Source organism: Pinus tabuliformis, chromosome 2_2 (genome assembly GCF_031772625.1).
Source record: "Pinus tabuliformis cultivar Carrire ecotype Pingquan chromosome 2_2, CPIR1, whole genome shotgun sequence".
Classification (NCBI taxonomy): Eukaryota; Viridiplantae; Streptophyta; class Pinopsida; order Pinales; family Pinaceae; genus Pinus; species Pinus tabuliformis.
Window position 1 is genome coordinate 1,204,416,167 of NC_142300.1, and position 26,960 is coordinate 1,204,443,126.

Here is a 26,960-nt window from a genome sequence, read left to right on the forward strand (position 1 = left end):
CTTTTCACATTAGAAGCAAGATTGACAACTTACAAAAGATGGAAGACTAAAACCCTTCTAAAATAACTTTTGTAATATTTATTGTGACTATCGCACTTTCTACAATGATAATGTTGTTGGTTGTTAATCATATTGCTGTTGAAAAATCTCCTTTTATTTTAAATATTTCACTTCCACTAATAAAACCATGGACTCATTTTACTGCATCAAGACATAAAATGTCAAGAATATCCCTCAGGGCATTACTAATTAGATTTTGATGGAGCCTAAAAGAAGAAACCTGTACAAGCAGGAGCTATAGGACATGGAAGAACCAAAAGCCTCCAACAGAAGCAAGAATGTATTTCTCTTTGATCATAAAATGAGTAAGTCCATCCCAAGTGGAGCTGGTAATGAGGTTAATAGCATTTCCACTTTTGTCATCATGCTGCTAAGAAACTCTCTGAGAATGTACTAGGAAGCAGTGATGAACATGATAAATCATTTTGGTGCTTCTTCCACTAGCTATATCCCAAGGGAGCAGAATGCCTTAGCTGTCATGGCCCCATATATCCATGTTTTTGAGCCTACAACATTTAGGTAAATCAGCAGCGATGACCTTTATAGACTTTCACTTCCAGATAATCATTTGGCAAGTTTTCAATGATGATAAACAAGTAGAGAGGTTCTTGACAAGTGAGGGAAACTTACTGATAACAAAGTTGACTGGAAGAACTTGAGTGAAGTGTTTGAGACTTGATCTTTGTAGCTCGGAAGGTACTTCTAGTCTTGTGTCTTGACTAGAAGGACCTTGATTTACCTCGTTAGGAGCTTGCATTTGACACAGAGTGTGCAAGTGAGTTGCACGCATGTTGATGTGTTGCGCGTTACATGCATGATATGTGCATGTAAAGCAAGCTAAATTTATGAATTGTACTTGAGTTAAATTAGAGAAAGCTAAAGGTAGGATAGTTAACTAAAGTAATGTCACTTATCTTCAGTTAATTTGATAAGCTGGTTTTGGCCGTCAATCTTAGCTTAGGAAAGTTATAAATTGAACCTAAATTGAGGTGCTAAGACACAACAGTAGCACAAGATTGAAAAAGGCTTCTCGATGAGCATGTGCTTGGTCCACGAGAGTACAGTGAGGCTAGTGATCAGTATTGTATTTTCTCAACTGGGCCATTATCCCTTGTATGGGAGCCCAAGTAAGTGTTGAAGTTGTAACTAGAGTTGGTCTTCATAACATAAATTTATCATTGATGTATTTATTATAATTTTTTCGAAGCATCTGCTTCATGCTTGGAGAATCAAAAGAGTCAAAAAAAAATTATTATGAGTCAAAAGAAATTGTATTTGAGTCATGTCTCATTTGGACATTTGTAAGAAAAAGGAATTTGAATTTTATGTTGAGTCATTAGTCCACAAGATGACCAAGTTGGCCCTCCAAAGTGAAACCCATTCGACCCTCCTGGACAGCTATATATAAGAGGCAGTTCGACCTACTTGGAACACATATTCACAACACAACAAGAAGTACATCTGAACCAAGCAAAGGAGAAGAGAAAGCCGAGTCAAAGGAGAGAAAACAAAGTCGAAAACTAAGAAGAATATCCCCTTTTGACTAAATCTTTGACTGGCACCAGATGACGTGTGGAAGGACGAATTTTTTGTGGTAGAGGCTGAGAATTCTGAGGTATTTACAGGCTGAATTTCAGCCCTTTGATGCAGGTCTAAAATTCAGAATCTTGACCAAATTTGGAACAGTTTGACTAGTGTTGACTTTGACTTTGGAGGTCACTTGGATGAGGGTTGGACTTGGTATCTTGTCGACAGTTTGGTCTTGGTCTTGGACATCTCATTTTCATCTGATTCTATAAGAGGAGGATTGTTGGGTTTTCCCCTTGTGGGTTTTGCCCTGGCTACTAGCCTAATTTTGGTGTCTCTTGTCTCTTTGTGATCTTTACATTTTGAAGATTTGTATAATTGTTTGATGAAGAAGACATAAGAAGTAATAAGAAGACAACCAATATTCACAAGTAATTATCAAGAAGAGAAATTAGGTGTTAGATTCCATTACACTTGGTTTCTCAACAGTAAGTTCCGTGATTATTTTTTAATTGAAAAACTGTTGATTGGGCAGAAATATGTTTATGTGTGTGATTCAAATCAAGTAATCTTTTTTGCTTTGCAATATTTTCTTATGTGTTAGGAATCTGGTCGTATATTCGTTCCACATATTAATTCTTGGGAACTGAATACTGGGTGTTGGGTTCTGAAAGCCTAACATGGTATCAAAGCCAAAACTCTAAATTGATCTTGGAATCATAGGAAGCCAAGTTCATATTGGATCACCAAAGCAGGTTGGCTTGGATAATGCCAACGGAATTCTTTTTAAGAAGGCGGCGATATTTTTTATGGCCAGAAGGAATGTTTCTTTTCTCACGGGAGAAAAAAATTTGGGTCGAGCAAAAAAAAATGATTCAAAAAAAAAAAAGACGAAAAGAGAAATAAAAGGGCCCATTTAAAAAAAAATACAATAAAATAAAATAATAGTTTGGTGGCCAACAGTTGGGTAGCCATCTGAGCCACCAATCACAAGCGGACCATCCGCCACCAACCAACCAGCATAGCCACAACGTCAACATACGAAACTTGGGCGACAGGTGAACAAGGGGCATCAAGCAACGGAGTTTGGAAGCAATTGGGGACCGAACAAGCAAAACAATTCAAGAAGGCCAAGAAAGCAGCCAAATCGGCCGACAGAAAATCCGCAGACCTGCAAAGTGTAGTCAGCGAACAGCAGGTCAAAGGGAATAGTCAACCACGGAAACACAGAAACAGAGAAGTAGAGCAGATGCAAGGGGGTGTCAACATAGCTCGAGCTTACCAATATCGGACGAGGACAAGGCGGCAATGCAATGGTTATGCAAGCATAAGGGGTTGTCAGTAAGGAAAGCGGTCAACAAACACAATGGTTACCACACCCGACCAAAGAGTTGGTGCCCAAGGTGGACACATTTGCAGATCGAACGGACAAGGATGCTCGATATGTCAACTGAGGTGAGGACAGATGATGTTGGATCAACTAGATAGCAACTAGCAAGCGGTGACGGAGTTGTGGGCAAAGTACATTGCAGGGTGCCAGTGAGCAATCTAGGGTGTTAGGCCAACAAAGTACAATACAATCGCACAAAAAAGGAAAAGTATGTGCACAAAGGGGCCACTGTGAATACTTAGAGCAAGCTAGTTGTCGTAGAAACTCTGCATGCAAGATTGTCAGTGGCTGGGTCAACAACACTGAGTACGTCGCACAGGTAGGCCCACACCAAACATACAAGCAGCAAGCAACAGACTCGGGCAACATGTAGAGGGTGAAAAGTTAATTGTTGGTCAATTTGACAGAGATGGCTACTAGGCTACGTTACGAGGACAGGTTGGACAGGGCAGGAAATTTGAGCCCGTGGAAGGAGTGGATTGTTTTGTTATTTAAGGAAAAAGAGTTGCAGGACTTCGTGCAGAAGGTTGTCCCAATTCCTACAAATCCTACGCAGTTGGTTGCATTTAATAAGATAAATGTGAAGGCCAAGCAAATAAACCTGGACTCCATTAGAAACTACATTGTACCTCATGTGACAGGGAAAAAGTATGCCTTTGAGATGTGGGCATCCTTAACCAAGTTGTACCAAAGTACAATCCAAAATAGGAAGATGGTGCTGAAAGAGAAACTTAGAAATGCCAATATGTCTGATGCTGACATAGTTGCATCATACCTAACCATGATCACTCAGATTAGAGATGATTTGGCAGCAGAGGGGGAAACTATTGATAGTGAAGAGTTGGTTAGATAAGCCTTGAGTGGCTTTCCTCCAAAATGGGATGTCTTTCTTGATGGTATTGTTGCACAGGAGAATCTGCCCAGTTGGGATAGATTGTGGGATGATTTCGTACAAGAAGAGACAAGGAGACATTCCAGTAGCTTGTTGCTTTTTAATGTCATATTATTTTACAAGAAGTTTTTATTGAGGAATATTGAATAAATTACCAGATCTAAATCCCAATTGGTTATCATTGCTTGCATTTTACAATTGTATCTAACCTTATGGTTGCAGATTACTAGGTTAAGAGGGTGTATTTCTTGTTGGACCTACATATTCAGCCTTCAAAAGACAAGTTCTATAGGCTTACAAGTAAGTATATTGCATTAGAACCTGTAATTTTCAGCTCTTTACTTATTTATCTACAGAATTTTCACATTAGAGTTGAATAAAATTCATTTTCCAGCTATTTAAATTCAAAATTAATTTGTTGGAAAGTTTATGGGTTATTAAGCATAACCCAAAATTTTGAAACCAATTTCCAGCTAGCTGGAAAATGAATTTTTAACCCAAATTTGTTAGAGGGGAGGCCCCAAAGCCTCTACAATCACCCTCTAGCCTTTCTACTCCCTAGAGGTGTTTTCCACACAATAAATTGGTTGTTACATCAACCTAGCTTTGTTGAAATTTGGGCAACTATGGGACGAATTTCCCATAGACCCCAAATGAAGCCCATCATGCCCTAAAAAACTTATAATTGGCTAAAAAGGAAGAACTCAAATGTTAATATGTGCAATGTTTAACACTGGGCAAGACATTATTAAATAGACAATTTAAAATTGGGTTTATTCTCATATTCTGTGACAAATCAATTTGGGGTAAATATATTTAAAATGAGTAAAAATTTGAATTATGGTTTCCCTCCATCTTTCAAGTCAGTTTGGCTCCATCAAGTCACTGATTCGATTATATGAAAGTCTCTAAATAAGAAACCAATCTAAGGCAGAGAACAATATATACAACATGTTCATAACCCTAGTGTGAAGATCTGCGTTGCGAGTGCGAGTATCATCTGGAGAAAACAAAATTCCTACAGCAGCTCGCTGAGATTCCTATGGCTCAGTTATGTTCTTCTAGACTCGCTTTACAGTGATTCGTTCTTGGTGTGGCTCACATCGTATTATTGACATCACTGACTCGTATAGTGACATTACTAGACTCACTAATTGTAGCTCGCATTTCTATGGCTCGCTCCTCTTGTTTTATGGCATGCATCTTTTGTGTCTCGCATAGGCTCACGTTTATCTAGATCGTAACTTATCTCAATAACCTGCATTTGGCTTGTGTACCTTCTCCATGTGGCTCGTCTCATGTACAGTAACTCGCATTTGTAAATCGCACACTTACAATGGCTCGGATTTGTCAAGGCACACATCGTATCACATATACACCCTTGGTCTATGGCTTGCAAACTATACTATTATACAGTGGCACAGCCCTTCATGCACAGTGGCCTTCTCAATACCATCGCTACTTATATATACAGAGGAATACATAGTGGCATCGCAACAGTGGCATTGATCACTATGATATCATTGTGTCTCTATGGCACAATGATTCGCATCTAATATAGGTTGCCCACTCTTACAATAGCTTATCGTTTGTTGTCAGTGATATGGTTCAGATTCATATCACTATGGCTTGTATTCTATCACTTTCTTTGTGACTCACTGTGGTTCATATCTCGTGACTTTACTTTATGATCATGATAATAATATTCGAACAGAGATGTTGTTTACTTTATGATCATGATAATAATATTCGAACAGAGATGTCGTTTACTTTATGATCATGATAATAATATTCGAACAGAGATGTCGTTATTGATTAGGCAGTAAATTGATAGCAATATTTGGAACTTATCATGTATGAACATTGACCTTGATAGAAGAAAGTGACCGTGATCGAATATGACAGTATCTTTCTATATGGTAGTAACCCTTGAGATATATGACAAAAACCCTCATGACAGTAATGGTTGGGCAATGATGATTGGGCAGTGAAATCGTATCCTTAATGAGACAGTGATTTATGGCAGTTCCCTATGTCAGTTGTAACAATGCCTTTGGACGGAGATAATAACATTGGCATGACCATGATGACAGTGTTGGCATGACCATGATGACAGTGTTGGCATGACAGTGATAACAATGTCTCTATTGCACGTGTGACATTATGATATGATAGCAGCTCTCTTGGATTTGTTTCGTTTAGTTCACAAATGAAATTGTGAACTGACTTGGGTTTACCCAAGGAGGCCAGACGAGTTTGATGACAGTGTCTCATGACTATTGTACTTTGTATCTCAGCTAAACAATTGATGAATATCTAATAGAAGAAGAATTTGGTTGGGTTTTCCCTAGTGGGGTTTTTCCCTGGTCTCTAATCTAACTCTTGATGTCTCTATTTGTGCATACTTTTCTTATACTGGTCCTTTATGTTCTGCTGCCATATTGATGTTATTGTTCTTTCTACATAATTGCTAATGATGTATAATGTAATGGGGTGAATGCATATGTAAATGATGAAAAGTTTAAAAATGTGATTATCAACAGCAAAGAACAATATAGCCCTAAGAAAAATTAACAAGCTTCATGTCCCTACATTTTTACACATGTTTTATAGGTTTTCATACAGGGCAGCAAGTTATTTTAACTCGTAACTCATTAACCATACTTCAGAATCAAGAAATAATCACATATATGCTTAGAGTAATTCCAGTAGGCCAAAATCCATAGGTCATATGATATATCTTTGAAATACTTTTGATACTAATAATTGTTGTAGAAATATGCTATGGTTTTAGTACCACTTTAGGCAGGTCAACAAACAGAATGAGAACACCTCCACCCCATTGACTCCATATAAGGCACAGGACATCAATTAGAGCTACTAGGGGTATTTAAGGTCTCATCCCTTGGTTGTTTAGGAGGTGTTGGGCAGAAATAACGGGGGCTCATGCAAAGGTGGCAGTGGGTCCTTGTCATATGTGTCCATCTAGCAAGGTTGCCATGACCTTAACAACCCTGCTAAAAATATCAGTAGCATTTTTTAGCATCGTTAGTAGGGTTAATGTCATTCAACCTGGTCATATATGAAACTACTACACCTTGGTAAGTTTGTTATTTTGCACTTGTACTTAATGAGATGCTTGTTTAAGGACTAATTTGTAGGATCTCATCTAGCAACTCGACTTCAATAAAACATAAAAAGGTACAGTGCAAGAATCAAAGTAATTATTGGCAAACCCATATTTATAATTGGTGAGCAAATTTCAATTTAAAGGATCATCTCTAATGTGTGAAGCATGGGTTCTAATAAGGGTTTATTTTTTTATCGTTTATACCTTCCTTTGGATTTACCATGCATTCTAAGATATCCACATCCTCCTATAATTGATTTGTATTGGCAAGTTCCTAAGTTTGGCAAAAAAATATAGTTAGCTTCAAATTTCTTAGATTCATTTGTGAATTTTATTGTAGATACTAACCTTGTCTTTGAGGAAGAAATAATGAAAATTTTACAGTTTCAAAATTTTGCAGCTTTTGAAATAAGAATATGAAGAGTGGAAATGGTATTGCAGCTTCGAACCTAAACATATAAAATCATTCCCCCAATGCATCAAGAATTTTCAAGAACAGTGGATATATGGGTATGAGGAGGTTGAAGACATTTAGGTCTTCATCAACATACAAGAGAGAATGTGGGATGGACACCCTAGCACCAACGGCCTCTCCGAGCAAAAAATATGGCTAGGGTTTCATCATATGCAATAACCACACGAGACTTGTGGTCTTGCGTTGTCATTCTCCATCAATGGCTGGATGCCTTCGTGGTCACTGTTGTCACCTGTTGCCTTTCACTATCGTCAGGGTTGTTGCAAAATCTCCGACATGGAGCTAGAGGATGTGGACTACTCCGCCAACCCTAACCCCTATGTTTCTATCTGGCGAAGCCCTAATCCTACATCGATTTCCTCGCCTATTGGTTATCAGGAATTGTCTATTCCGCTCATCTCCATTTCACCCCCTGTCGTTACACTCCCCGGTCCATCTACTTCCGGTCTCCCCTTCGCCGCCCTTTCCATAGACTCCCCAGAACTCTACTGTCCTCCACTCTCGTCGGCAACCCTCCATCTGCTAACCGCCTGCTCGTCGTCTTCCCCCCCCCCATTTGAACCATCGCCTTCAAGGAATTTGTCCCATCTGACTCCGTTCATGCTTCCCTCCTCGGCAGGCTTCAAATCAGCGCCCTCCACTCCTTCCACCCGCGTCCTCCACTCCTTCCACCCCTACTGCGGCGCCAATCCCCTCTTCCATCCCCTCCTATTGTTTTGAAACCCCGATCATTAAGGTCCAGCACTCAACTCAGCAGTCCTAACAGGAGCACCTGGGCTCTCCAGACCCCTTGCAAGATCATCTGATTGCGCCTCGTTCTGGAAAGCAGAAGATCAAGTGCGTGAAGGCCACGAGTAAAGACCTGACCCTCAAATTTGGGGAAGGGATTAACATGGGGGAAGTTGTTGACACGGCTGGTAAGGTACTTGTTGGTAGGGTTCGGGGCCGTGCCTATTCTGCCGAGAGGCTCAGACTCTGGGTCAAGGAGATTTGGGGAAATATATTCAAGGACCTCCCAAAAGTGCAAACATTGGCTCGAGGGTGGTTTGCGCTCCATTTTCAGCATGAGGAATATACCAACTGGGCTCTTACCAGATATTGGCACATCGAGATTACATTGGTCATGCTAAACCGTTGGAGCCCGCTTTTTGATCCAGAGAGAAAACAAATTAGTGCCGAACCATTATGGGTTAGGCTTCCTGGTCTTCCCCTGCATTATTGATCCAAAGGCATTTTCATTCATATTGGCAATGCACTTGGCACCTATCTGGACTACAACAAGTCATAAGACATCAAATCTGGCAACCGGTCTCTTGCTCGCACACTGGTCTATTTGGATATCAGAGAAGGGTTGGAGGAAAAATCACACTGCAGTGTAAAATTTTCACCAAGATACAAATCCTGGACTATGAAGGAGTATCGTTCAGATGTCGTAGGTACCACAAGGTTGGGCACCTCTACAAGGAATGTCCTTTGGTTCGTAAGGCTTCGGCCCCATCAAAAGAAGCAGAGAGTGATGCAACTAGGGCATCAGCAACCATTCCTGGGCAGACTCCTCCAGCAAATGCACCTTTGCCAATGAAAGGAGTATCGACTCAAATGCCATCCTTGAGCACTCCCCGCCCTCCCTCCCCGCCAATGACAAGATCAAGGGTTGTTGTTGAGGTTGCTCGATCCTCAGGTACTCCTCCTCTCCCAAGCTCTGTTTTTGCTTCTACTATTTCATGCTCTACACTGCATTTGCATTCTGCATCTACATCTTTTTCGGATTCATTCCTCACTCCATTCCTTGCCCCCATTGTCTCCGACCTTCCAGTTATCTCTACTACTCCTCCCTCCTTCCTTTCTCGGATCATGCCAGTCTTGTTGCTTCTTCGACCATCTCTGGACTCCCGCACCCCTACAACCTTTGTCCCTGTTCGTCGCACCCTCCAAAGAGCTCTATAACCTCCGGGCTGGGCCTGATTTCCCCCTCCTGCACTCCCAAATCCACCAGAGGGCGTAAATCACATTTGTCGAAGGCCATCCTACTAGCTGGGGTCAAAGTGGCATCCGGCAAACAATCATCTCTTGATCGGGTACTTAGAGCACAGACTACCCTCCCTCTGTCTCCCCCATGAAGTGGCTTTCTTTTAACTATCAGGGTCTGGCTAGCTCTCCCAAAAAACTAGCCCTCAGACGATTATTTGAATCTGAGCCTATAGACATTATCTTTTTGCAAGAAACCTTGGGGTTGGCTAATCATATTACTCCTGTGCTTCAATCACTGAAATCGGGATGGACTTTCCAGTCCCTTGATGTCATGGGGTGATCAGGTGGGTTGGCCCTGGGTTTTAATCCCCGCACTATACATCTCAAGGCCTCTTGGGGTGGCGCCGGATTTATCGGCATGGATATTTTTTCCTCAGACTTGGGCATGGATCTCAAGATTGTCAATATTTATGGCCCTTGTCACAATAGAGAGGCCTTTTGGAACCATCTTCTAAATCTCTCCATTATCAACTCTGATAATATCATTCTGGGAGGTGATCTAAACTTCTCCATTAGCTTTGGGGAATCTTGGGGGAGCAATGCTCAGGTGGATCCTTTATCAGATATTATGGAGCAGCTCCTTGAACAGCATCACTTGACGGATATTTCGATGGTAAAACCCCAGCCCACTTGGCACAATCGCAAAATTGGGGAGGTTGCCCTGGCCAAGCACCTAGATCGCTTCCTCATTAAGGATACCCTGCTGAGCAAATTATCACTTTACAGACAATGGGTTGGTTCTGGAGGTATATTGGACCACTCCCCCATCTTCATGGAGATCTCTGGCCCTTTTCAGAAGCCAAGGGCACCTTTCAAATTCAACTCTTCTTGGCTATCAGACCCCTCATATATTCAATTGGTTAACAGATACTGGCTTTCTCACCCACCATCCTCGGGGAGAACCATGGCAGAAGGCTTTTGTGCCAACCTCATTGAGATTAAGTGATTATCCATTATATGGGCCAAGGAAAAAAGAGACCGGGATGATCAAACCCTCAGCTCTATCGAACAGTCTCTGGCCAATCTGTTGGACGATCAAGGCCGAGGTTTCACATCTATGGAGGCTAAGTCCCATCTCATTGAGTTGGAAGAACAACGATCCAAGATTTTAAGAGAGGGAAGAAACCTGGCACCTCCGGAGTCGGGCTGTTTGGTTACAAGCAGGGGATGAGAATACAAAGTTTTTCCACAACTTTGCAAAGGGAAGGAAAGTCAGCAACACTATTTGGAACATGCCCATGGAGGATGGGAGATTGGCAACCTCCTTTAATTAGCTGACTCACCTTGGTAACTCTCACTTCCGAAAACTTTTCAAGGCTCCCCCTGGTGCCACTCTTGCTGAAATTGTCCAGATTGCAGGACACTTCCCCAGGTTTGTCGACCTGGATGAGGCTGAGGAACTCATCTCCCCTGTCTCTATGGGGGAATTGGAAAGCACATTAAAATGGTTTAAAAAAGATAAGAGTCCAGGGCCTGATGGTTGGACTATTGAGTTCTACCTCGCCTTTCATGAGACCATTGGACCGGACCTTCTCAAAGTGGTGGAAGAATGCAGGTCATCTGGGCGTATGTATGAGGCCATCAATTCCACTTTCATAGCCCTTATCCCCAAATCTAACTCCCCCTCTTCGTTCAATGATTTCTGGCCCATTTCACTCTGTAACTGCCTCTATAAGATTATCGCCAAGATCATAGCCAACCGCCTCAAGCCCATTCTATCCTGTCACATATCCCCTGAACAATTGCTTTCCTCCATAACAAACAAATCCATGAGGCTATTGGCTCTGCATAGGAAGCCCTTCATTCCATGAAAACTAAAAAGCTCAAAGGGGCCATCCTCAAGATTGACCTTGCTAAAGCTTTCGACCAGGTCAGTTGGCTCTATATTAAAATGATTCTAACCCACCTGGGCTTTCCCCTTCCCTTCATCAATTGGATAATGTGCTACATCAACTCGGCCTCCTTCGGTATCCTTATTAATGGCTAAGGATCACATTTCTTTCATGCTGAACATGGTCTTCGGCAAGGTTGCCCGCTCTCACCTCTCCTCTTTTTGATTGTTATGGAAGGCCTCAGCAGACTCATTGCATCTGCCAAGCAGGATGGGTGACTTCAGGGACTCAAAATATCTGATCAATGCTTCCTTACTCACCTGCTCTTCGTAGATGATGTGCTCATTTTCCTTAACGGAAGTATAAGGGACACCTCTATTTTCTTTGATATTCTCACACTCTTCGCCAAGGCCACAGGTATGGAAGCAAACCACTTAAAATCCACTATTACTCTCTCTGATTGTTCTCCTCATGAAGCAAGGGTTGCACAACAAAAATTTCCTTTTCAAAGCCATCACCTGGAGGATGGACTCAAATATCTGGGGTTCTGGATCAAACCTCATTGCTATAGGATTGCCGACTGGATCTGGCTTGTGGTCAAGATCGAGAAACGATTACTCAATTGGAACCACAAATTCCTCTCCAGAGTTGGTTGGTTAGTCCTCATTAAATCAGTCTTGGAGGCTACACCTGTTTACTGGATGTCTCTGGCTTGGATTCCTAAAGGAATCTTATCCCGAATACAAAATATTTGCTACAGATTCCTTTGGAATGGTTATAAGGAGGGCAAGCCATTTGCCTGGGTGGGTTGGAATCATATTGCTCTACCTAAGAAATGGGGTGGATGGGGCCTGAAGGACTTATCTACTTTCGCACATGCGCTTGCTGCCAAGATGGGCTGGATCATACTCACTTCAAAAAGTCTCTAGACTGAAGTTACTTATCATAAATATATATGGCCAAGCTTATGGATTGGATTTGTTTGCCCTCTTGGCAACGAACTGGGATATCCATGGTCTAGCGAGCAATATTACACACTTTTCCTACTATCAGAAATGGACTAGCATGGCAAATCAATGATGGTACATCCGTGCACATAGGCTTGGATCCCTGGTCGAGAGGTGGGAATATGTTTCAGTTACCTCCTAACCTTATTCATTTTCTCAATCCTAGGAATATCATTATGATTGCACAGGTGACTGATCTGGAGAATAGTACCATATTTGAACAAGCTTGGTTATCAGCGGTGCACTTAGGTATCCTCGATCAATGGCAACAATACTAGGAAGGATATGTCGTTGCTCTGACTAAATCCCATGTTCGTATAAAAGGAGGAGTCGATGAGCTCATCTGGACCCCTGCTGAACACGACATATACACCCCGAAAGTCGGATATCCCATCATCCACTCCGCGCATAGACCACTTGTACTCTTGGACTGGTGAGGAAAGCTTTGGAAGTTCAAAGCACCGCCGAGAACGACACTCTTCATGTGGAATGTCATTCGAAACAAGACTCCAACTGGTAACAACCTAACGCATTGATCTTTCTATGGCCCGACCTGGTGTGTGCTCTGTCAATGGGAAGAAGAAACCAACGATCATCTTTTCCTATCTTTCCCGATGGTTGTTCAACTTTGGAATCAAGTCCTAGATGTGTTTTCTTTATCTATCAGATGGCATGGCCAATCTGTAACTAAAGCTTGGGACCCTTGGTGTGCTGCAAGTTGCGATACAAAAATTCACTACCTACCTTTCCATGTTTGCTGGTCCATTTGGCTGACAAGGAATGGGATTATTTTCAAGGGAAAATTGCCTAGATGGCCATTCATTACAGCTAAGATCATTGATGCATATCATGAATTACCGGATGAGGATCACACTCCTACAAACTGAGTAGTTACTCTAGAAACTATTGATCTCTCTATTCCATGGGCTTATTTCGATGGCGCAGCTCAAGCACAGGGATGTGGTGGGGGAATTTTATTTCATCTATCTAAACACCACCATTTCAAAATACAAATGGGGTTAGGAGTGGGAACTAATAACTTTGCAGAACTGATTTCCCTCAGACATCTCTTACATTTTGCACTGGCTCATTCATGCAATCATTTACAGATATTCGGTGATTCTAAAATCATTATAAATTGGTTCAATAACATTAATGCATGCCATGTGCATTCACTCAGGAACATATTGGATGAAATTCTAATTTTAAAAGCACAATTTAATTCTGTTACATGTCAACATATTTACAGGGAACGTAACTCGGCTGCTAACGAATTATCCAAGGAGGCTACGACACATCCCAGAGGCCTGTGGTTGATACAGGAACAGATTGGAGAGGAACAATATCAGTACTATCACCGGCCCTACATTGATAGGGCATATCCAAGGGCTGCCAGGCCCTAAGTTATTTTGTTTATTTCAGCAGTGTTTATTACAGCTACTTGCTGATGTTATGTATATATTTATACTCCTGTTTTTAGACTTATCAGTATACCTTGCGTGGTAATATATGTACAGAACTATACATTTTGCAATGGCTTCGGTCATATGTTTTTTGATTTCTACTTGAAGGCTACGGCCAGCAGACTGCATATGCCACAGGCATCTACTACATGTAATTTTTCAAATTAATGAAAAGTTACAATTTTTCCTCAGACAAAAAAAAAAAAAGAGAATGCAAGTAGAGATTAATGATTTGGTTGCAAAATTTGGTGAGCATCCTTCCGACAATGTTATCATGGAAATAAAGTGAAAAGAGAATGCACTCAATTTCTAGACAATTTATATCAAAACACACTATGGTGAGCCTTGTACGCAAACGATAGAAAAAGGTTTCCATGAGGAAGCTCAACCTTCTCCTCCCTCTCCTGAAACATTATTACATGATGAAGAGAACAAGGATGCATGGATAATAATCCAAGAAATGTGTTGTCTCCATTCCCAAAATGAAGAAATCAGTGAAGAGAACTTGGAAGAACCACATCAAGACAAAGACGGGCTCAAAGAATTCAACAGTAAAGAAAACCCTACCACACAATTGAGTGTCTCCAACAAGAAAACAATAGTGAAGAGCCCTACCTCATTGAGGAGGACAAAGTAGTGGAATTGAAAGAAGACACTTCTACTTTGCACAGATCAGGAGGATTAAAACTTCCAAGCAAAAAGCAAAGAAGAAGCATTGTCTTCTCCTTACAGCATGAATCAACAAATAAGTGAGGAACAAAGATATGAAGAGAGCCTTGGCGACATCATAACTCAAGAACGAGGACAAAGTAGTGGAATTGAAAGAAGACACTTCTATTTTGCACAGATGAGGAGGATAAAAAATTTGAGGCAAAAAGCAAAGAAGAAGAATCTTCTTGTCCTTACCACAAGAATCAACAAATAAGTGAGGAACAAGGATATGAAGAGACCCTTCGCGACATCATAACTCAAGAACCCATCCATCCTCCTCTAGATGAAATGACTAGTTCAACATGTTACCTCCTTTTCCAAGCAAATGATCTTCATGATTCTTCTACTAGTGACTTGGAGGGTGAGGATGTTGATTTGTGTAGCTTGGGAGGTACTCCCACACCTTACGGTATTGGATTTGAGAGAAGCTTGACCCACATGGGATTTGTGGGCAAGTGTACCTATTACCGCTCAAACTAGCAGGGGTCCTAGGAGGGGATCCTATGGAGCAACTACTAGGTCAAGGGCAACAATGAAGCGATAGCCCACTATCACCTCATCTAAGGCTCTCTGCTCTTTATGGACTTTCACCGATGGGAGAAGACACGGTATGATGGAATCACGAGAATATATGGTCAATGATAAGATAAGGAGGTGATTCCTAAGCCTATTCACAAGAGGGACTCAATAAATGGGTTGCTTGCTTTGGAAGCACCGTGATGGGCTCTCTAGGAAAGACCAAGAGGACCCTTCGGGCGGTTTTGAGAGTATGCTTTGTCAAGATGGTTCCTAGATCTAGAGATCTTTATGGAGACTTGGCTTTTATGTGATCTATGTGAAATTGGAATCAGCAAGTTGCAGGACCACAAAGGGCCAAGTGAAATTGGAATCAGCAAGTTGCGGGACCACAAAGGGCCAAGTGGACCCAAAATTAGGTCAAGGATATGGAGTTGATCAACCAAGGAAGTACTTGACCTAATTAGGGAAGGGAAGAGGATCAAAGAAGGAATCTTCTTTTGATAAGTTAATGTTATGATCCCAATGAGGTCACTAGCCAATGGGAAACCATGGGCAAGAATCGATCTTCGAGCTAGGGCTTGAAATATCTAAAGATCCCACTGTCAGAATTTCACGAAATTTGGGAGGCTTCTAGAGGACATACCAGAGGAGTTGCAGGCAAGAGATCGAATTCTTTTGACAGATAAATCGTGAGGAAAGTGATGCCCTAAGTGACCTATGTTAGAAAATCAAAAAGGTAGAAAGATTTTCTTATTCTTGATAATTACTTGTGATGTTCTTGACTTGTTATTACGAATCTTTATATCTTCTTTCTTTTAGTTCATCGAGCAATTACCAAAGCAATAGCACATAAAACAATGGACACTAAACATAGGCACTGTGCCACGGTAAAACCCCTCTTGAGGGGAAAACCCAGTGAAAATTATCTTCCTTTCAATAGTATTCTTTGAGACTCTTCACCCTAGACAAAGACCAAACCTTCCCTCCACACCAAGTCAACCTCCTAGATCTTCGACCTCCTTTCCAGCAACTTCCATTATGTATCAGCTTTTAGTATCAAGCAGCTTCCGACATCCACGAAACTTGGAAGACTTCGATCTCCCAAACTAGGGCACGAAACAAAGAGAGAGAGACACCAAAATTTTGTTTTTCTTGTTCTCCTTAGACTCCACCCAACTCGCAGTGCTTTTGGATTCCTTAGACCCACTTAGCACTTCTTCGACTTCCTTAGAGATATCGAACTAGCTTGAGATGAGATGCTCCAAATGAATTCGACTTGCTTCTACTTATAGGCTTTAAGGGAGGTCGAATTGATGTCCTTAGGCCGAATTGATCTCTTCTAAGCCAACTTGATGTGGAGGATACATAAATTATATTTGACTCAATACTAGACCTTTTTACATGATTCAAAAGCCCAAGAAGGGTCTCTTTAAAAGTACAATGACTCTATTGACTAAGAATAAATCCTAGAAGTCCTCAATGGGGGACTTTGACCTAAAACATGGTGACCCAAGCATGAAACGCATGCTTTAATAAGTCATAATAATAAAAATTCTTTTCTTTATTATTTTGACAAGTACATTACAAGATGACTCAAATACATGAAGACCGAACCTAGTTACATTTTCCAATACTCCCTCTTAACTAGGGAGGTATTCATCATATGCAAGTGCAAGGAAGATCTCAACTATATGAACCATGAAGAACTTTAGGCACCACAATGCCATGGACTAGATTCCTGACCATGGCAATCTATCCATTGGTCTCTCAACAATTTAGGCACCGCAATGCCACAGACTAGATTCCTGACCAGGGCAATCTATCTGGGTGGGACTAAGATGGACTCAAGTTTTCAGCCTCTCTAGGTACCATCAAGCTTACTCGCTAACCACCAACCCAAAGGTCCAGGTGTGTATCCAAAAACAGAGCTCTATAATCAACACCACCTTTCCAACTTCGGGACGTAGCCATCAACACAAAAGTGTTGGCCAAATGTCCTCCCAGAAAATGCTTCACTCACAAAGCCTCAACATTCCTAGATCCAATAGATCAAGGATAACCAATCACTCCCAATCAAATTGATTGGTAACTGCATGCTATCAACACTTTCGAGAGATTCAGCTGTACAAACACAACCCCAATCAATAATATACTTTCATATGTACATAATCAAATACAAACTTCTAGGGTCTTCCAAACAACTTGATGTTCCTTCTCAACTTTTCATAGTAGGACTATCAATCGAATCTCTGACAAAAGATTCCTCAATCATACACTTTCCTTTCCTACTTCTCATGCAGCGACATATCCTCTGAAATTCATTCTTCAATCAAAACCAAGCTATGCCTTCCCTCTCAACCAGGGAGCATCTCTTTATCCATACTCCCTCTTAATCTAAGGGAGATCTCTTCTATTTTTGTCATTGGAGAATCTTTCATGGCTTCCAATCATTTCATCAGAGTTGTTATCATCCTCATCATGCTTATCACATCAACAAACATCTTCACCATATTGAAGACTGTGTACTTGCACAACCTAGATAGCAAGTACAACCAAATCTATAGAAGCATGAAGTTAGCCATATCAGAATCACAGAAGCATTTCAACTTTACATATATTAGATACCCAAACTTAAACAAGAGACACATACTCTTCAACATCTTGCTAGGGTAACCACAAAATTGGGCAATGGAGACAAGAATACGAACCTAAACCACTCTTTCTGCTGAATCCCCCCACCAATTCATGCCCAAAAGTGCCCATGACAAGTAAGAAAAATTACTCAACTATACCGATGAAAAGCTATACCTTTTGGGTCGAGAGGTCCACCTTCAAACATACAATCATTACAAGTGGTTGAAGGACCACATGGCTAGCTCAGTTGATAGAGACAATGGCTTATCCAATAGGATCTCAAAGTACAAGTGGCCTTAAAAATAGCTCAAAAATCAAAGTGGTCAGATAGCAGCAAGACCAGAACTAGATCGAAGTGCTCGTCGCCCTGATTCCAACAGTGCAAACGACACTCAAATCCGAGTTTGTATGAAGAATATAGAACTGATCAAAGTTTTGGTCAAAGTTGGACAAGTGGCAAGCTTAAGGAGGCAGCAAATTGGCCAAGACCTGGTGCACGAAATCCGACTACTGGATGCACGAAATTGTCAAAGGGTTAGTTTGTCTACGAACCCTTAAATTTAGCAAAGTTAAAAATGTATAGTTGGTCTTATCAAAACAAAAAATATATATAATAGGGGTGGTGGCTGCCACCCCTGCAAATAGGTACCAACAGATGACATACAAATAATATTAAAACAAATGTGGTTGGTTGTGGAGCCATGGTTGGTTGCAGAGCCGCCCACCAATCAAACAAACCATGTCATTCATATATCAAAGTCGATGGAAACGACACCACACATAACCTAACAGTGGAACTTTCAATATATATATATATCCAACCATGCATCTAACCGTCGAAGCATGGAGTTTGACCGCCAGCAGTTGCAACATTTATTTATATAAAAACAATCGACGAATTTGGGGAGGTAGGAGATTCGAACCCCAACCTTCCCCGACCTAGTAAACTCCACCACCAACAAGCCACGGGCTCGTCCTTTGTTTACTCCGTCGGCGAAATGATACTTAAAACTTTACAATTCATTTGCACGGGGGACAACAGTGAACCAGCGAAACGACTAGGGAGCAAAACCACGAACCAGGCAGAGGCCGGAACCTTGCCCAGGGAATCTTGGGGGTAACAGAAAGATTCTCTAGGGTTCAAAAAGTAACTTTGTCAAAATTGGACAAATTTATAGTCAATTTTGCACTACTCAGCACCAAGAATTCAATGGTGATGTCACTTTCAGCAACTGGGCTCTCCATTTTTTGGCCATCTTCTAGCTTGGAGGTATAATGGTATTTATGTTATTTTGCTTCTACTTATTCTCTTTGATGCCACCTAATAAGAGAAGGCCTCCCCACTGTTGAGCAAGGCCCGGAGACTTAGCCCACATTGGGTGAACTTTGTAATCAAATTCTTGTGTCATGATCTCATGCTTGTTATGTTCTTTCCTCTTCATTTTATGTGCTTTTAGTTTCCCTAGTTAACATGCTCTGTAATATGTAATTCTTTATGCATCTTTAAGCAAAAGATCTTGTACCAATGGCACATTAAGCTATCTGGTGGCTGCAAGGCGTTGTTGGCTGCCAGTTGAGGACCATCTAGGAGAAAAATTTCTCCTACAAACACTACCCACAAATGGTGGCTAACAATACCCAAGTAGTGGGTTTTGCACCCGAAGTTGTGGGCATGAAACCAAGTGGATATTATTTGTTTTATTCATTGTTGCATGTGGAGCACCCTTAATGAAGCAAGGGGGCCTTAAGGCAACCATGGAGCCTTTGATCAAATGAGGAAACTATATTTTATTTATATAATTTGGGTTAATGATATTATGTTCAAGTCGGCTACGCTTGAAAGGTGCCCTTTGGAGGGCTAGTTGTTGCACCATGGAAAGACATAAATAAGAATGAAGGAGGCCTCATTTGATTACACACTATGCATTCATCGTAAGAAAACAAGCCTAGGAGTCATTGATCTCAAAAGACACATTGAATAGGAGAGAAGGTCGTGTTATGTTCTCGTTTTGTCTCAAGTTCTAGTTTAGTTCGAAGGAGCAGAGTTGGTCGAAGTCCTGTGTATTATTTTGTGTATGATTTAGTTGTTTAGCAAGTTGATTTGTGGCTATGTGATCTGTGTTTTGGAATGAGTTTCTTATGGTGTTTAGTCTAGGCAGGAGCCCTAATTTTTGTGATGAAAGAAAGTCGCAAGGTTAGGTAATTGGACAGAAATAAGGCCCAAGTTCCCTAGTACTTTTGCGCAGAAGGATGCCCTAGGCCGAGACTGGAATAAGGATCACAGAACTGTGTTGGAAGCCGAACTGTGACAACCGCAGGTTGAGTGGGCCTAATGGTTCAAAGCAATTGTTTCCTCCTAAGAGGTCACAAGTTCAGATGTAGAGGGGGGTAGAGTATGTACACCTTCATAGACTTTAGCAGTCAAATCATTGAGCGGTGTCACATACACCAACAAGGGAGTCACATACACCAATGTGGTGTCTAGCTTGGTCGAGACCTTAAAAGAAAAAAAAGAAAAAAGAGTTTAATTGAAGAATTTATTGAAGTGTTTTTATAAGAAATGTGAGTTTAATCTAATGAAATGCAAATATTAGTTGCATCAGTGAATTAGATGAATCCTAGCCATTAATCTCAAGTGAAGTGACATATAATCTCAATCGGCAATCACATTAGAGATTAGGGCTATGGATGCAATCAACATAACTCAGGCTTATAAAAGCAAGGGTAGGTAAAGAATGAAGAGACAAAGAGAACTTAGCGGGAGTGATTAAGTCACGAAGGATAGTGATTCAAGGGGATCTCAACCAATGTTTTAAAACTCCGACTCTGACTCCGACTCGGCTGAGGGTCGACTCCGACCCCGACTCCGACTCCGACTCGGTATCGACTCGGCTGGCTCGATTTCAATGACTCGGTCGTTGTAAAAAATACATTAAATATTTAATTTTTATAAAAACACATAATTTTAAAGATTTTCATTCATGTTTCCAAACACACAGCATTAGAATATAGATAGAAGACAACATATGATCAAGATAGGCTCATGAATATATCCATTATATCAAAATGGCACCCAGTGCATTGTCCAATACATACACGATGATGATATGGAGATCAAACAAAAACACATAACCAAGGAGGCTATAAATGGCCTCTACAACAAAAGTCTATGACTAGTACTACTGGCTACTGCTAGAGTTGCCAACATCATCTGGCTCAGTGTTACTTGGGAGCAGGAGCGAAAGTGGGGAGCGAGAGCGAAAACGCGGGCGGGAGCGACATTTTCAGAAGCTCTTGGTTTGGGAGCGAATCCTAGAGGAGTTCGACAGCCAATGTCACTAACATCAAGGTACATAGAGGGATTGGTGCTCTTGATTAAATACGAGTTCCATACCCTAATACATGACAAAATTCAATGGAAACATTGCAATCCTCCAATCCTGAAATCCTGAAAAACTGATAAGTCTACTGGATTTTGAATGAAATCTAAAATTCTACTTTCTCCATATGAAATCCAATGAGGCCGAAACCACTCTCAAACATCCTGAGTCATTTCATGGTAATGTTAAAAATTTAAGTAAAAGGATGAAAATGAAGATTAAGGAGAATGTCACTTTTACTTTAAGAATTTAACATTACCATGAAATTTGAATAGCTATCAATAATAGAGAGCATTTGAATGTGTTAAATAGGGTTTGGGAGGGGGAAATGGACCCCAAATAACATTTAACTAATTCATAAAACACATTGGAGTCCAAACCAATCAGCAAACACTTCAAAATTTCAATAAAAAGATGTCAAATCGCTGTTTTGATGGGGTTACAGGCCGCTGGTTATGACTCGGCCGAGTCAATACAAAAACGGCCGAGTTGGCCGAGTCATGGCTGACTCGGCCTACTGAACCGTTTCCTCCACCGAGTCACATTTCTAGGCAATGAAACGGATCAACTCGGCCGTTTCTGTTTCGAATCGGCCGAATTTTAAAACTATGATCTCAACAAGGCTGAAAGAGGACTTTCAGCTAAAGATCAAGTAAAAAGGTGGAAGAGTACAAAAGGGCAACCAAAGAGAAAAACCCAGAAACCAAATCAGTCGTATAGAGGTTGAGTTGCAGGGTTGTAACATGGGCAGAACGCGGGTCATACAACTTCCGTATGCAACAACAAGAGGTCGGGAGAAACAACAGGTGACAACAGAAAGTCGTGGGTAGGGCCATATAGGCTACAAAGACAAAAGTTTTTCTCAACTAGAAAAATTTTGTTTTGTTGTAATTGTATTTTTCTCAGTAGACAATTTATTTTCCCAATTGGGAAAGATTTTACATGCTAAAGATTTAATTTATGAGCATATTTGAAGGGCAGTAAATTTTGGCTTGATGGGGCTTAACCTAGGTTGGGAAGTGTTTTAGCCAAACAAATCCCACATTATCGGCCCTTTCGACAACAATTCGCAGAGCGCGGACTGAAGTCTCACCCGAAGTAGTAGGGGAGGGTGTTGGAACCAGGTTTCCGCACCCTAGGGATGTCTTGATGGGGACTGGAAGGGTTGCGAACCGATCTACGCACTCGCGCTACTCTGCACAGCAATCTGGTCTTTGCGAAGCTCGATGATGAGGCACTTCTTATATTCTTATTATTAATGTATTTATTATAGATCAAATCTAATTCTTAAGGTCTTTAATCAAGCATTCAATAGTTATACCCAGTGCTCGCACCCATAAATCTTACAGATTTGCATAAACTCTAAACAAAAGCATATATAGTTCTACGATAAAACACACAATGATTCCAGAACAACTTATCTTTTATTAACTTCGATCCAGTACATTCCACTTCCACCCTGCGCACTCAACTGCAAGGGTCCGCGCACACAACTACGGATTCTACCAGGCCTCTGCGCACACAGCTGCGGAGCCTACTCTAGCTACTATCAACCCTGACTCGGACTTATGGACTAAGAGCGAATACTGCATTCATAAACCCATAACACTCCGAATCCGAACCAAAAACTGACCTCTATCCTTAGAGACCTGCTCTTACATTATTCTCGGGTGGACAACCCTTTGACTTGACTCATTATAATTCGCGCTTCGCGCACTTCGCGGAACCTTACCATACTTTTACCCAAAATTGTGGGCTTTAAGCCCCAAAACCATTACGCGGGGGATCCACTGCCCAACAAGCCCCCAACACAATCATCGTGACTCGTCCCGAGTCACTCAACTGGTGCAGCAATCTTCGCGCGGAGGTCATCCAGCAACTTCTGCGCTTCGCTTATGCTTGCAACAAATTCTTCCGCCATCTGTTGTACCCGTTGTACGCGAGCCACCGATGCATCTGTATCAGTTTCAATTACTTGTCTAGGTTCATATATTGCCTGCATGTGTGTTAACTTTCCCTCAATGTTGGTGAAGACCGCGAATGCCTCATCAAGCCAAGGCTAGATGCGTTCTTTAAGCACTGCTTCCTTCTGCCGAGCAGTGTCAACTTGTGCCTTGAGAACCTAGGCTTCCCTCATCTTGGCCAATCGCTGCGTAATAGCAACTGTCTGCGCAGTCCCCCTGACATTATCATAGGCTCGTTGCAACTCCCGTGCTTTTGGGTCTTCCTGTAGTGAAGTGACCATGATAAGTGACTGATCCAACAAGCCGGTGCACTCTTGCATGGCACGTGCTATTTCTTCCCGCTCGGATTGAATGGTGCCTTTCCACTACTCTCTGACCTCCAGTGGTGTAGAGGGCTGCGATTTCAGTTTCAGTTCTACGATCTGCAAGTTGAGGTCCAACTGGATCCTTGCTGCTTCTTCCTTCGCTTCGCGGAACCCACTGGCCAACTTGTGGATCCGTATGCCTACAGGTAAATCTGCCGCAATCTCGAGCTCAGGGGCACGACAACACGCTTCCTCCACAATTTGCTCCAACTACCGATTTTGTGCTACTGCTTCATCACGTTGGAGGCTCAACTGCTCGATGTTAATTCGTTGCTCGCTGAGTATCTGTACCGCACGTCCTTCCCTAGCGCGGAGCTCCGTCATTGCGCCATCCTGTAGTTGGTATAAGACTTCTCGTGGGAGGGTAGCCAAATTTAATCCAAGTCCCGTAAGTCGGCCTACCACAGCTCTGTCCGTCGCGTTGTCTACTGTCAATGCTCCTGCCAGGAGTGCGATAGTATTAGCCATTTTGGCCTGCAGCAGCTGCTCACTTGCTGACATACTCGTAGCTTTATGGGTAGCGACTATTCCCAGCTATGGGGCCCGTGCTTTGAGTTCCTATAGTTGCACCTTGAGCGCCCCCAACACAGTTTGTTGCTCTGTCATGGCCTCATCGAGTTCCTCCCTAGTGACTTCGCGAACTGTGTCCCCGATGTCACATAGGTCACCCTCGGTCAACGTGATAGGTTCCCCATCCAACTTGGACGCCTTGGTCTTCTTCTGTGACCTTGACCGTTATGTCGCGCACAGTCGTTTTAAGGGCAAACAGGTGATGGTTGGCACCGCACCTTCCATCATCGTATCCATTTCTGGCTCTGTGGTCACATTCGGGCCGCTTTCGTCCTCTATAGTAGCAGCCCCTCCTGTTGTCGTCTTCTCTGTGGAAGCCTGCGCTGCCTCCCGGGACGCCCGTACTTCTGCTGTGCTAAGAACTTGGCCGCAGCCTTCTGTTTTTGGATTGCGGTCTCATCGCGCCCTACCGCATCTAGTCCGTGCCACTCCGGTGGCCAGGTATCAAGCACCGCGAAAACAGCGTCGTCGATGGCAATGAAGGGAAGCGTGGTCCACGTCTGCTCTAGATCCTTGCACGCCCGGATATATACATGGTGCATATCCGCCTTAAAATCGGCCACGTTCTTCACATATGGCAGATAGACAGGGTTGCTGGTTGATCCACTGTCGTATGCTTGCGTCCATCAGTATCCAGAAAATCTTGACTTCTCGAATTCTTGTGGCATCCTTCGTCGCCCATAGCGACACGTATTTTGCAGCCTCTAGCCAATCCTAGTCCAGGGAAGGAAACTGACTATCCTCGGGTAATTCACCTATAACCAATAGGATGGATAAGAGCAACCATGCATAGTGGAAGGTCTTACCCTGCTCCTGGGCCTCCCTGCAGTTGGTCAAGAATTCGTCACAGAGGAACTGCGCCCAATTGAACCGTTCCCCTTCTGCGCATTGCTCAACTAACGCGATGACCGTTGCTGGGACCTCACTGCCTCGGCATTTTCTCATCACTTTTCCTGCTAGCAACTGGGTAGCAATGCGGACCCCTTTGTCCTGAATACTAGTAATAGCATACCCTCTCTACTTTTTCTCCAACTTGTATTTCTTTTTCATGGCTTCCGCAATCGTCAAGTCGCCACTCATGCCAACTATTTCCGCGGGGTCCCTTCCTTCACAGGGAAGCCGAGAGATCCTATGAATGAGCTCCACCATGATGGGGATGGGTTTGTCTAGCCATAAGTACCCATCGTGCACCAGGCAGAGCAGTTGCCTGATGACCAATATTGTAATGGGGGCCTGATGAAAATGTGGAATTGACAGGAGGTGGAGTAGCCCGGCCTCCTCCACCTTTCGCAGCCATTTCTACAGTTGTAGTGTCGTAACGACCCCCTCTGTGCTTTGTTCCATCAGTTCGCTAGTTTCCAAATGGGGAAACTTCTCAGTATCCGCAAGGTCCCAGTCTTCAAATTTCATAGTGGGGATGCGGCCAGTCGCCGTTCCTTCGAACAGAACCCCTTTGGGGAGGGACAGGGTTATAAGTGTGCTTTTAACGACATCCAAATCTTTAGGTACCTTGACCCTCCCTTTCTGTGGAGGGACATACTTAGGTCGTTTTGCTGGAGCCCGTACTAGCTAGATATCTTCTTCCATCTCTTCTTTTGGTTCTATTTCTTCGACAAAGGTCGGAGGATCCTCTTCCTCTTCATTGCTCTCAATAGTAACCGTTTTTCCCTTTTCTTCCATCGATAATTTTCCAAATCGCGGGATGTTGCGGAGACATCCGAACCGGTCCTGCTACCTGTGGGTCCTTCTTGGTCCTTAACGTCCGGGGTGATTTAGGGATCTCGGTTGTACCCCCTCCCTGCGGCGTAGGGTTCTGTGTAACGTCCTTGGTTATGGACATCATCCTAATTAGGGACTCCTGCATATCCTTCGGCAATGCTTGAAACCACGGACTTTCTCTCAGTAGTGCCTCATTCATCATGCTTCTGTCTGCTGGATAACGGGACAACTTAATATGCAAAGTGCCAAGGGTTGTTTGGTGGTAGGCCACCTGTGCTTTATATGTCCCTTTGAGTTTAAATTCGACCGTTCCCCCCTTTCGTGGCTCATTAATGCGATTTTGGCGGTAGATCCGTTCAATCCTGTGTCTTAATTGCCCATCGTCTGCTCCTCGGTGTCTTAAATGGGACATCTTATCATGAATAGTATCAGTAACGGTTACTTTCCATCCTCCCCATGGGGCAACGCAGTCCCTTGTATGCGGACACATTCTGTGCTTCATATTAATTTTGTGCGCCACGTCCGAGCCGCGCAACCCCCCTACAGACTCACTCCTTTATAGTCCTGCGCCCTCTTCCAACTGCATGGAGCGTTGAGACTGCTTCCTATGGATAGTCAGGTGGTCACAACCTTGGGGCAAGATTTTAATGTCCCTGCTAGCTCGGGCTGCGGGCACCTTTCAAGTACCTTTATATCCGGTGGCCCATCGCGCTCTGTTGTATATGGTACACTCCCTCGTTGGTGCAGTCGCAGCCATGATAGCAGGGTCACAGCTCGTTCTAGTACTGTAGTAGGGCCGGCCAAGTCTGGCCCCCTTATTCTCAAATTCACGCGGCCCGCTTGTGCAACTCTGATTTTCATGTTGCTAATTTCTTCGTCCAACATCGCACTTTTCCTCCTCAGCTGTGCCCATTCTTCATCGAGTTCGCGAAGGTTCGAACTACCGCACCGAATGGCTTCCTTCAACTGCGGGATTCCTTTGCCCAGGACCTTGCGTTCAATTTAAATGGCAGGGCGGTGGTTGGGGACATTCTCTCCACCTTCCTGGTTCCATCGTGCCTGATCGCGGATAGGGCCATCTTTGCACACCTCATTTTGTTTATGGTCCTATAGGCCCATCGAACCCTTGGTACGCACAGATTTAGTTGGGGCGGTGGTTGCACAGCATACGTCTGCCTTCCTCGTCATAGGTGGGTGCCCAAATTGCTTCGTCCTGGCTGCCCAAGCCGCGTTCGTCACAGAGGGCCTCCAACTCATACACGCATCCGCCTTCTACATTCGCGCCCGTTCC

At 42.7% G+C, this 26,960-nt stretch overlaps 1 protein-coding gene across 4 annotated transcripts in view; it reads right to left on the minus strand.

Annotated features, from left to right (window-relative positions):
- LOC149197817 (phosphoesterase) overlaps positions 1–26,960 on the minus strand; it is a 418,111-nt gene that overhangs the window by 342,603 nt on the left and 48,548 nt on the right. The window lies entirely within an intron of this gene.